Here is a 13,018-nt window from a genome sequence, read left to right on the forward strand (position 1 = left end):
CAACAGTCATGATGCACTACAGCACACTTCTCATAGTTCTGCTAGGACTATGAAGTAGGGAGCTAGAGCTAGGGCTTTGACTTCTTAAGAGAGATTTATTGTTCTCCTTCTTGTCTCCTTTCAAAGTATCTGAGATGGAAGTACCATGGTTATAATTTTGCATGGCCTACAAGAGTATTTGATGGTGACAGGCTTTTAGGATAGAGGCGGAGAACTGTACATGAAAAGAGATTTACTGCAGCTTTGCTGGTACTGAACTTTGGAAACAGACTCTATAGTATATTGTCACCTCAAACATGTTTAGACAGTCTAGGAGAGGTAGCTGGAGGAAAACCAGAAAGCAAGTTAACAGCTACTGCTCTGAGACCTACTACTTGTGCTCATTCCCTAGCTCTTTCTGGACATCATCCTCTAGCCTAGATTAACCATCTCCTTCCCCCTCCAAAAAAGCAAAACCAAAAAAAATCCAAACAATTATTTTATGTTGTTTTACTTCCATATCTATACATACTTTTTTTATGGAGCAGATACGGAGGTAGTCTGGATCTCTAGCCTGCATTCTGGATGAAGTCAAAATTTATAATGTTAATGGTCTCATTTCTTTCTCCATGAGAAATCACAAGGAACATCATAGAAACCTGTTTACAGACATAAACTCTTTCCTATGTCAATGCTTTCTCAGTTTTTTATTATGTACAGGAGAATCAGTAGCCACAAATCAATGCCATCCTACACACTAGCATACATCCACATCTGAACCTTCACATGGGACTAAACAATTCAAAATCTCACATAGGACAATTTAGCTGCAATCTTGATAGAAAGCTAGGCTATGCCTGAACTTCATGTAGTTGTTGTATGTTGAAGGCAAGTTTATATGGGACAAAAGAAGAACAGAAAGTTATCACTGAGAAATGTCTTGACCATGCCCTCCATTATGAATGTCAAACAGAGTGATATAAAATTATATACACAGACAGGGTAAGCTCAGCACTGAAACCAGTTTAGGCTAATGTGTGTCTTAGTTCTTAACTGACTCCAAGTACAGGCATCTTCAGTTACGGCTGATGGGAGTCTGATGAAGTAGATCTGCAGGGCTTTAGTCTTCATCTCCCACATGAAAAGCAGTACCTGTGAATGTTAAAATACCAAAGGTGGATACATTCCAATACTTTCTCTTTTTTTTTTTTAAATAACTTCAGGATCCAATGTTCAGTCATAATTCTGTAGCCATGTCCCGATTTTTAGCAGCTTTTGTCTACATTATCAAAACCCACTAGGTTCTTACATGGCCCTCCAAAAAACATTCAAGCATGCTTGTAGTAGGCACCTCACGTATTGTATCTGATAAGTTTGAATATTTGTTTCCAACCATCTGATCTGGTTAACTAGTTCTTGTACATGCTGTCATTGCCTAGTATGTATTTAGTTTCTCCTTATCTAATGACTTTCAGGAGGAAACACTAATCTTGTACAGTCAGGATCTATAAAACATGATGCAGAAAAGTTAGTCTACCTTCAGCAACCTTAAAGCAGTTATACAGAGACCCACTATGGGGAGATTTCTAGCAAATTAAAGAATTGAAAGAAGTTATTTTCTGACCACAACCTACTCATTTCAAATGACAGCTATCATGGACTGATGCTATATATGATATCCATGTTCAGTAGCAGGTTTACCTTTATTTTTCTAGCATTTTTATACCAAGAATTTACATGTTCTTTTGTCATCAGCCTGAAAAAGAAAAGAGCTCACATCTCTAAAGCGTCCTATTTTTCATGGCAAATTTGATAAATAAATAAAAAACCTGAAGCCATGGAAGCTGTGGAGCAAAATTTATTACAGAATGATGAGATTAATGTTCATGTCCCTCTTCTTTCTAACCTGCCTACTACCTCCTTCACCCACCTCCCGGCAAGTCAACATGCTGTGTGAGTAGTCAGCCTGCTCCTGTGACTCAGAATCTCAGAGCATTAAAGCCTGAAGTTTGGCAGATGCCCAGGATAAAGAAATTTTCACAAATCTCTCACAAGGAACACTCTAATCATAGTAAGCTCTGAAGCCTTGAATGCGATGCTTCTTCCATATATAAATTCCCAATTTGCTTAATGGACTCTTCTGAAACTTTGCAGTATAATATTGCAAATGTTCTTCTAAAAATCCCAAGTCCTTCCCCAGCACATGACCAGCATATACATCTCATGAAGGAAAAAATATAATTTACTGTTCAATTCTGGCTTCTGCTGATAATTCTTTCAACACATCGTTCATTGGAAATTAAAGAAAAAATACTATGTTCAAGTTGTCTTTCAGGAATAACTCATCTTGTAATTGCCATTTCAAGAATTACAAGAAAAGTTGTTGTTGATCTCCATATGGGTGACCTCACTGAAGGTATGCGGCAGAAAATAGAAAAGCAAACTATTTATTAATGGTTGGACTTCGTGAATTTCACACAGAAATTGAAATGATGTATTCTGTAACTGTAGCTATAGCCTGTAGCCTCCATTCTTGTAAGCTGTAAGTCATTCCCATGAGCATGTGTTCAGTTGCCTGCAACAAAACATTCACTCAGTTATCCTGGTTTCTCATATGATATGTGACAATACTGCATCCTAGCAGCTGCATTCAGTGCAAGGGAATTTTCAAATAAATGCAATTCCCCTATTTTTGTAAAGAGTGTGAAAAACACCTTCTTAAATCCAGTTTTACTGCATATGTGTATCTATTTATTTATGCTATGTTGGAACTGTAGAGAAGAGTCTTGATTTTGGTTATCAAAGATCTATAAATTTACATTTATATTCAATATTTACAGTTTAGATATCCAGGAGAAGACATCGTATAGAAATTTTTTTTTTTTATTCTCCTTATTCATCCCCATAGTTATACCTTACTGATACTTCACAGACAAAATATATATTAAATGTACAGCTACAAACAGTGAGTTCAGAGGACTTTTCAGATGATATAAATGATCCTTTTTTTTTTTTCTTTAATATGCAGGGTACTACACCTCAAAAATTATTTTCTAATTATTTTGGGCTTTATTTGTTCTTTGAATATTTTTCCTTGAGCAGAACTCAGTCTTAGAAGAAAGAGTGTTCTGTGGCAGTGCTGTTAGTTCTCTGGAAAAGAAAAGCCACTGAAGGCAGAAATGTCAAAAGAAATGCAAAGACCTGCAAAGAAGGGCAAGGCATTACAAACTCGACAAGTTATGCAGTTTAGGCACACAATACAAATTACTGCAAATGGACTCTTTTTGGACTCTGAATACAGGTTTTTTTGTCTCATAAGGCTGCATGTTAATCACAAAGCAACTGTATGTATCACAGCAACTGTATGTATTTGGTTTTTTTTGTTTTGTTTTGTTTTGTTTTTTTTAAGGAAACGTGGCCTGTAGTCCAGCTCTGGAAGAGGATAAGGGGACTTAAATCCAGTAAAGACTGAAGAGTTCCCCATCTAAAGCACATAAAGTAGGGAGCACCTACTGCCAAACAGTATTAACAGAGCATAAAAAACCTATTGCTCAAAATACTTACTTGCTTCAAATATGATAGCTGTAATTATTTCAGCTGCTTATTTACATTAATAGAAAGTCTTTTCCACATTCTCCAGCTCACACATCTGCCCCACAGAAATCCCTTGCTTAACCATATATGCTGCAGTCCAAGGCAGGACTTGAGCTACCACAGTTCACCTTTCAGGCATCTAAACTTTCCATCTTTTTGGATGACTGAAACTCAAATCAGTACAGCTCCTTCTCTCATTTCTTCTTTGCATTGCTACGGTTTGCTCATGCTAAATAACTGCTTTTCTTTGTAATGGTTTTTTTACATCAGTGGACAAAAATGCCTTTTAAATTTTATTTTTACTTTTTTTGAAGCATGGAAAAATTTGCGTCTAGAACACTCCATGCAGACATCTCCCTGAAATCTGGCACAGTCATTAAAAAAGCACACAATGCACAATTCAGTAAATGTGGGAAATACAAGTTTTGGTGAGTCTTGAGTCATAACTTGCGACATTAATGAATGAGATGTCCAAAACCCACCACTTCCAAATTCAAGACATATGAGAAAATCTTTCCCTTAAATGGTTCTGAATGGTTGCCAGTGGCCAATTCTCCATGTCCTAGACAACAGACAAAACTTCAAGATACACTCAACTCTCTTGGTAGGAGTGGCATGCATACTTCTTGTGGTAGTAAAATTACCACTCAGAAATTAATTTGTTCCCTTCATAAAAATGAATAGTTTTGTTTTTGAAAACAAAATCATTGCTGTCTAAACCCCACTTGCCCTCCAATTTCAATCCATTATTTTTGACAAACACATGCTGCTAAGAAGCAAGAGAAGATAAAGGAACAATTCAAGAGCTAATGAAAATTAAGCCCTTTGGTTATACTCGTAGAAGAATGATAGCGATCTTCTCCCCTACCCAGACTTAATAGCAGTCTTTCATAAACTTTCCATTAAGATCAAATGAAACATTGAGCATTGCTATGATAATGAAATTCTTCACAGCTCCATTTCTCTCAGCCTAGTGTTAGTACTAAGCATCTAGAAAGCTTATTTTAAAAGTAAATTCAATGGTACTTGCCATTATATATCTACTATCTCATTTTCATTTAACCACTAAGGCATAATGATTGTCTAAAATGAGCCTGTTTCAGAAGCCATAAAGATTATTTGCTAAAGTTTAATAATACTCACATGACCATGAGCATTAATTTCAATGAATATTCAATACTATCTACATTGCAATATCCTGTCATTAAGTAGCTAGCTATTCATTTGCAAGACACCATAATCTTTTTATTAAGCATCTTTTGCTATCTTATACTCTCAACTAACATAATTTATGAGCATCTAAATATGATCTATTCATAGCATTTAAAATAGAACATTTTTCAAAATTGGTCAGATCATTCTTGAATTACCTCTCTTTATATCCTGGATATATACATAGATTTTGAGATATTTCTTTTGTATCACATAAGTCAACGGTATATATAAAAATATTACTTGTAAAAATATTTTTGTTGTAATTCTTTTTTGTAAACCAATTTCACTGGTCCATCAATATCATATTAGACTGTCATTTGGACAAATGCAGCCCTCACAGAAGCGAATAAATCACATCTCAGTGATGTGACATTGTTCTCGCCCTTATTTCATATCTTCTCTATGTTGAGAGCCTGGTTGCTGAAATGGAAGAGAGTCATAGATTAGTGCATGATTGCATGGGCCTCTGGAGCTTATCTGGCCTTACTTCCAGACTGCAAAGGTCCTGCTACGTGTTAGCATTGACTTGCAGCCTTTAAATCACAGTTCTGTGCCATCTGTAAACTTTGTAAACTTTAAGTCCCATTGTCCAAGTCATTCATGAGGATTCTAAATATTATTTGTCCCACATACAACCTTTAGGAAAGTCATCAGTACTCAGTAACCAGCTGAATTTAGAATAACTAATCACAACACTTCAAGAGCAAAAACAAGCCAGTTTTCACCCACCTTGTATTCTACACACAGTCCATATTTCCATATTTTTGGTTTATTTGTGATTCCATTTTCAGTCAAAGTACATTAGTTGCAAATTTTCAAAGGGTATGTATAGACTTTCAATGCAAAATTTGATCATGACTTTTTACTGGATTTTTATATTTCCCAGAGAGAAATACCTCTCACTTCATAATCTGCCTTATTCATGTCGTTTTTGGCAGCACACAAATTTGTGAACAACTGTTTTCAAGCTTCAGGAAGCATCAAATTTCATCAAAAATCTCTGATGAGCTCCTTGACAGCTCATTAGACTTGCAGCTACTCCCATCAAACAAGCCTGATACTTTAGTTTCACAAAGACATGGTCAAATATCCCACTAGTTTTATGGTTCTGTCACTCTCTTTTTTATATGTTTTAATTTAAAAAATAATAATTTGTTTTGTTATTTATGTACATTCACTATATTATATATTTTATGAGGGCTGCTCTGAAAGTAATGCTTCCTATTTTATTATTGTTGGCCCACAAAGTCTAGGGTGGATGCTGGTGGTATGGCAGTAGAAGTTGATCCTTCCCATCAATATTCCATTATGTTTTGTTGTCATGCAACAGATGACAGCAGAAGGGCAGTCTGACAAAACGGCATCTGACATGGAAGTGCGAGTGGAGCAAAGGTGTGGAAGTGAATTCCTCCACACAGGAAAAATTGCACCCACTGAAATTCATTAAAGCTTGCTGAACTTTTTATGGAGACCAAACAGTGGATTTGAGGTAGAGGGAAGTGCATTTCAGCAGTGCTGACAGTGGCTGCAGGTAACTGTGAGCGCAGTGTGCGGGCTCTTGTTCATCACTGGTGAAAATGCAGAGCTAATGGTGATGACTGTGTTGAAAAAGTTTTGTAGCCAAGAATTTGTCCTACTAGAGTGTTTTTATGCTCTTTGTATTGGTTATATTTTCCATGGAAATAATTAGGAGCATTACTTTTGGGACAACCTTCATAGATGCAGCCCTCAATTCATCTTCACTCAATGTGCCCCAGACAAGCCATAAGCTTGGACAGCCATACTTTGCTCTTCAGGACAATGCCTCAGATGATCTTACCAAGGATATTTCCTTGAACAAGCCCAAGCACATTCCTTTTTTCCACCACAGAGTTCCACACGCTTGAGCTGCTCCTTTGCACAAAGAACATCTGCACGCTTATCAACCCTCACATGCCACCCAGCCAGTCTGCATTCACCCACAGCAGCTCTGCCACCCTGTCATCTCTGCAATCTCTGCAAATTATCCCTCTGTAACTCTGTAATACCAGTAATATCACTGATCAGCGACTGCACGCAATCTTCCACCTCCTCCTGTTTGTTCTCCAAGCTGAGTGTGCTTATGTTCAGGTGAATGCAAAAGGCCCTCAGCAGCCTGTGTTTGAGCCTTTTTACAAAAAGGAAGCACAATTATGCCTGCCTGTTAAAGCACGACAGGACAGCCTTGGGGGGGTTATTTTTTTGTTGTTGTTGTTGTTTATATTTTTTTAAACTCTCAGATCTGTGCTTTTTTCTAACCAACAGCTCCACGTCTAGCACACTCACACAAGACTTGGGAACCCTGGGTCCTATGGTCTGCTCAGCCAAAAGGAGTTCAGCTCTCCTCCCTCTGTCTGGGAGAATGCTCTAGCGGGCAGATGTACAGACTATGTGAGGCAGAAGAAATTGCGGTGCTTTTAGTACTTTCTACTGGAGCTGTTCCACCTTCATAAAGGAATTCAAGATTTAGTAGGCCAAGAATGTTACTTTCCAGCCAAACCATTAAGGGCACTCTCTGGGAAATAGGAAAACCTGGGTTCCAAACCCTGCTCCAAGAGACTGTGTTTTGCTGGTTTTCTTTTTTTAAATTAAGCAGTCATTTGATAAAACTCATGAAGTCTCCAAGGGAAAGCACAAAGTATGTGTCTCTGCTGGAAAACACACTGCACTCAAACATCAGCCTTGAGGCACAATGGCCCCAGTGAGAGTCACCCCAGTGCTTTCTTCAGCAGATTTCACTATTTTTTAATCTAATTTGAATAGCAAACTCCTAGCCAAAAAGGCAGATTCCCCTGCACAGCCAACCACGCATTCACTTACTGAGTCGTGCTGTTCATCCTGTGCCTTCCAGCAGTGACACTGACTAGGTAATCAATAGATTTTCTGTCTGGAGATGTGGAATATACCTGTTCCCTTCAAATCACAGTATGTCCAGACTAATGTCCAAACAAACTCATTGCTGCCAAAACAGGAAGCAAAGCATTTTTGGAAAAATATTTAAAAAAAAAAAAAAAAAAAAGGAGAGAGAGAGAGACGGAGAGAGAGAGAAAGAGAAGGCTAAATTTCTTTTTAGAGTTGTGAATTACATAGGATGTGGTAAATTGTCTAGTCAGTGTTTGTCTACATGTGGTCTGAATATTTTTTATGTAGATCCTGTGTTTAAATACATATATTTTTTGAATAAAGATTAAATTCCCAGGAGTTGTGATGCCAGTAGCAAATTACAGGGCGTTTTCTGCATCTACAAGATCACTAGCTTTTGCCATTGGTCTTGGGTACTGATTTACCCAGAAATGTGAAATGGAATAGTTGCCCTACCAGAAGCATATATTGTGCTTTCAGTACAGTTGAGGGCATAGTTCAAAGAAAAATACATATAGGAACACTTTCTCTGTTCCCACCGCCGTGAGTGTACTTAGCTTTAAAAGTATAGGGTACCTTTTCCAAGGGTATTTCAGGAATTAAACACTTTTCCATAGTACGGGAACTTCAGAACCATTCAGCATTTTTTCATTTTTATTTTTAATTTTATACCTCAATATATTTTGGGGTGTTTTTTGTTGCTGCTGTTGTTAGAAATGGCATGCTGAACTTTACCATTTCACTCCTGTTTTTTCAAAAACAAACAAACAAATAAACAAAACCAAACCCAAAACTGTTTGTAGGCAAGATGTCTTTCTTCACGTAATATTAATCTCCTACAAACAGACACCTCTTAAGTTGCATAGGTACTCTTGATGCCCATTATCTTAAGCTGAGAAAGGTCATTTTGTCTGCTTAAAGAAGTGCAGTGTTTGCAGTGAACAGTGGAAAACCTGGAGTGTCTTCCTAGCATGTATGAGACTGGGTAGATTTTGGCAGGTGCACACAGTTCACAACAGTCTTAAAGAATTCCTACACTATGAGACTTCACTCTTAGAATGAATCTATCTTAAAACTAGTCTTATTAAGATATCTTGCTTTACTGTTCTGTGAACTTTTCAATTTTTACAGATACAGAGGTAGTACAGGATAGGAATATCAAGATCAAAACAAGTCAACTCAGTAATATTATATAGAAGCAGCAGAGCCATTTTCATGAGCAAAAAAATTTTCCCTGGCTTCAAACAATTGGAATTAACCGTAATACACTGATACCTCCTGCCTTTTCCAACTGCACTCGTCAAATCTCTTAGAAAAAAGTTATTCAAACTTGGAAGTGGGAATAACACAGCTGTAGTAGATGTTGAAACTGTAAACACCATGTAGTACACTAGCTAACATGCCTTTTTTCCCCTAAATTTGGTTTGTATTAATCTCAGCACGACAGTCTGCATCAACAGTAGATCCTTCTCTGGCTTGAACCCTGCTGCTTTAGAACAGATTAACCTGACTGACTCGATTAGTCAAACTTCAACCTGCTGCCACCTCTGCTGCTCTCAGTCCCATTTACGTACATGGTGCGTTCAGTTTCTAAGCATGATTTCTCTCTGGAATCAAAACAACCGAGTGAAGAAAATGCTCCAAGCTTGCTGAACAGTAGCCTCCTCAGGGATACAAACTCACACTAATCCTAGCATTAATGGACTCCCACATTGCTCAGCAAGGTATTTCTGTGCATGGCCCAGACAGTTTTCCACGCTGTAAATACTTTTCACAGATAAACAACAAGAGAGAAGCTTCTTCTTACTTTATCCCAAACTTGTCAAGGACTGCTCCCACCAAAGCTTCTTTTGTAAAAGTTTTAGGATGTTCTTTTGGATCACTTTATGGCACGGATAAGAGTAGTTACATTCCCCATACAGAGTGAGTCAGAGGATCGAGCACTTCCACAACATGCAATACTTGACACCACCTAGACTGAGAATGGCCTACCACTATCAATCTAATTCTCTGCTGTACACATGCACCATTCTGTGCTTAGGAACAACATGACCATAAGAGAACTGAATATACTCAGATGCAAAAAGCAGCCACTCCAAATTCAGGCAAAAACACTGATCACAGGCAGTTTCTCAGAAGACATGTTAAAAGTACTCACAATTTCCAGGCATTTGGAAGTGCTGTTTCAAATGAAGGAGTTGTGGAGAACCCACTCCCACTTCAGAAGATTAGAGGCATGTAGAGTCAGACAGGATATCCACAGTACCAGAAGAATTGAGAGGCAAACTGAAAGCCTTTCACTAAGAGAAGTGCAGTTCTGTGTTCTGAATGAAGAGTTCCAAAATGGAGCTCTTTTACAATCACTGTATCTCCTCCTCCAGACCTTGCTCCCATCTCTTTTGTAGGTTTACTTCTGTGTCCCAAATGTCTTCATACATTAGAACATAAATAATGGAAGTGAATGGATTATGAAATCATGTGATACATTCAGAGCAGATGTAGAAGTGAAGTGAAAGAAGAGTCCAAATAATCACAGTAGATAATGAGAAATTGTTTTCTGACTCCTACAAGACCCAAGTTTTGGCAAAGCAAATACTATGATACGTGAATAAGGCTGCAGAGTAAATTCCTGAAGATTACCTACAAGAATCTTTGAATATCTTGAATAACACCAGGCTATGTGACTAATCATCATTATCCTCGAGATCAGTTGCATAAAGTGGGAGGAGAAATATTGAACTAATGATAGATTAGGGAAACTTTATCCTTGATAAACATATTAACATATTTCAGGGTCAATTAACCTGCAGCAAAAACCTACTAGGCTCACTGCTATCAGCTGTGAGAAGGGTGTTATCACTTTGTGATATCAAGTATTAGTTCCTATTTACTCAGATTCGTTCCTCTAAAAAATTGTTATTATTGACTATAGTGTCAGGATAGATGTGGTGCATGGAGGCAGGGCTGAACCCATTTAAGGGAGCCTTGCAAAAAGACCTGGTGATTTTCTTCAATCTGTTCAAGTATGTCTCTTTCTACTGTTCTCATCCAGTTTCTCCTTTTTCAAAGAAAAAACAACAATGACAAAAAGATAACTAGCAAATGGAAATGAACAGATAGAGATACTTGAAATTTGTAAACTGCAAATACGAAGCAGAACAAGAAAGGGCATTGCAACCACTACTGAATATACACTTATGTAAGTGGTGGAAGGAAAAAAAGACAGGTGAGGGAAATATGCTAATTAAACATACAGAGCAGAGAAAATTCAGTTTCATGTTGCTGCTTCTGCTGCCTTGCTACCATGACTCACCTTGCAGTATTCTTGTTCTGCAAAAACCACAACCGAGAATGAGCTGTTATGTTCCACATCCTTGTGCTAAGCCCAGGCAAAGCGAAACTAAGACATGGAGGAGAAAACCAGCTATCTCTGGACTTAATTGTGATGAGTTGTTGTTTTGTCTCAGCTGTTTTCTGTTGCTGAGTCATTTCACTATGACTTTAATTATTTTCAAATGAAAATAAAAATACTGTTTTATTGTGCAAGGAGGACAACTACACATTATGGTTATTGCAAGATATTAGAATTTTGCTGACAATTTTTAAGTTTTGCTGGACTTAGATATAAAATGAGCTCTTCTTTTTGTAGTCAACTGGACAAATAAGTACTTTTACAGATATTTTATGTAGGAATTGCTTAGGACTGGACCATAGATTCTTCTGAATCATCAGCATGTAAAACTTACCTACACTTTGCTTATCTGTTTGCTAAAAGTGTTAACTACTCCCCTGCTACTATTAGATCCAGGTATACGTACTTTACTATTTAACCATTGCACTGAATACATAAGGCAAAATATGTGTGGCAACTAGATATCTGTGATCTGGTTGGTTTAAAAGAATGACATCATACTCATTGCTGTGAATCTAGGAAAAAAAGCTGCAGTTGACAACTGCAGTGCCTGACACTACCCTACACTGCAGGTCATGGCAGCTCCACTTGTAGTTACGCTACTGGACCAGGCAGTGGTGGGAAGCTCTTGAGGAATATTTTTTGAAACACAGTAAAGTCACAGAGCAACAAAGTCAAACAAAGTGCTCCAGGGCTTGATGAGCTATTTGTGGATTTGGGTAGAAAATGTTGTCCCAGCACAAACTGTCATATAAGAGGGTGAGATAACAGCTTTGCCTTGTGGTTAGAAAATCGTGATTGGGCTTTGCTGGGAAGAATTACAGAAACAAAGAGGCATATCTTCATTAATTTTCTCTTGGCAGGGGTTATTGCTGGAGGAATAACAAGAATAAGAAATGATAGAATGCATCTGAACCTTCCTTCCTGAACAGATTCAAAAGCCACTGAGAATGAATGGGAAAGGCAGGATTTTAGACCCATTTTCCTACAAATCTGTTAAGACTGACACTTGCAAAATCACTTTCCACAGAAGTTGAAAGATTACAAAAATATCTCAGTACATAATTGCCTGTTCTTCATTCTCTAGACCTGTCTGTCATCATGCTGACAGTGGGACTAACAAAACCAGATGCAAGCTGAAAGCAAGGTTTACTTCACTGAGAGCTGGAATGTTGTATGTCAAGTCTGAAATTCCAGGTGACAGTAAAATTCATTCCCAATGGATATATGGATGTAACAGCTGCAAGGAAAAACAAAAATCACCTTTAATTATAGGTATTAATGGAACCATGACCATGGTACCAAAACCTGGCATAATTTAGGATGTTGCTCAGAACTGAGCATCAGACAGAAGGATTTCTGCATAGGAGAGAATGCTAAATATTAGTAGCAAGGCAAGAGGTTCAGCTTTCTACATAATACACCCTTTTCCATGCTTATATCTGAGAGTGACTGAAGAAAACACAGACTTTAGCTATTTATTCTAATCCTGCCCAAACATAGGTACATAATCAATTTCACCTGGAAGAGGTTGAATATCAGTATAGGGATATTCACTCAATCTGATTCTCAGAAACCCTCTGAAATGACAGTCCATCTCCAGAACAGTTAAAAAGATGTAATTCCTACTATCCAGCTTAGACTTTTGCTGCAGATTAAATTATACATCTTCTCCAGAAGCTATGGAAAACAATCCATCATTGTTAATTTGCAACATAAATAGCTCCTTCCACAAACAGAAAGCCCATGCCAACACCTCACTCCTAAAACTGATTCATTCATTTTTCGTCATGTGTCATTCTTCAAGTTATGTTTTTCATTCTTTAAGTTATCCAAATTGTTCTTCCAATTCAAAGCAGTACAGTAGCCAAAAGTCTTCCAAATGAGGTTTTGGCAGTTACAAGCAGAAGAGAATAATACTCTCCTTGGGCTGACAGT

General features: G+C 37.6%; 2 long non-coding RNA genes across 6 annotated transcripts in view; one reads left to right on the top strand and one right to left on the bottom strand.

Annotated features, from left to right (window-relative positions):
* Positions 1-13,018, top strand: part of LOC128089907 (uncharacterized) — a 41,564-nt gene that overhangs the window by 14,395 nt on the left and 14,151 nt on the right. For all 4 annotated transcript variants that reach the window (XR_008210752.1, XR_008210735.1, XR_008210733.1 and 1 more), the window contains one exon: positions 2,304-2,395. This is a non-coding gene — a long non-coding RNA (uncharacterized LOC128089907). The remainder of the gene's footprint in view (positions 1-2,303; positions 2,396-13,018) is intronic.
* The window catches only part of LOC128090062 (uncharacterized), a 40,563-nt gene continuing 27,665 nt past the window's right edge, over positions 121-13,018 (bottom strand). The window contains exons 3-4 of one of the 2 annotated variants that reach the window (XR_008210806.1): positions 2,352-2,554; positions 121-1,131 (exon numbers count right to left, since the gene is read on the bottom strand). This is a non-coding gene — a long non-coding RNA (uncharacterized LOC128090062). The remainder of the gene's footprint in view (positions 1,132-2,351; positions 2,555-13,018) is intronic. The other variant, XR_008210790.1, reaches the window with a different exon arrangement.

Source organism: Tympanuchus pallidicinctus, unplaced genomic scaffold, assembly GCF_026119805.1.
Source record: "Tympanuchus pallidicinctus isolate F22 unplaced genomic scaffold, pur_lepc_1.0 scaffold1, whole genome shotgun sequence".
NCBI classification, from domain to species: Eukaryota; Metazoa; Chordata; class Aves; order Galliformes; family Phasianidae; genus Tympanuchus; species Tympanuchus pallidicinctus.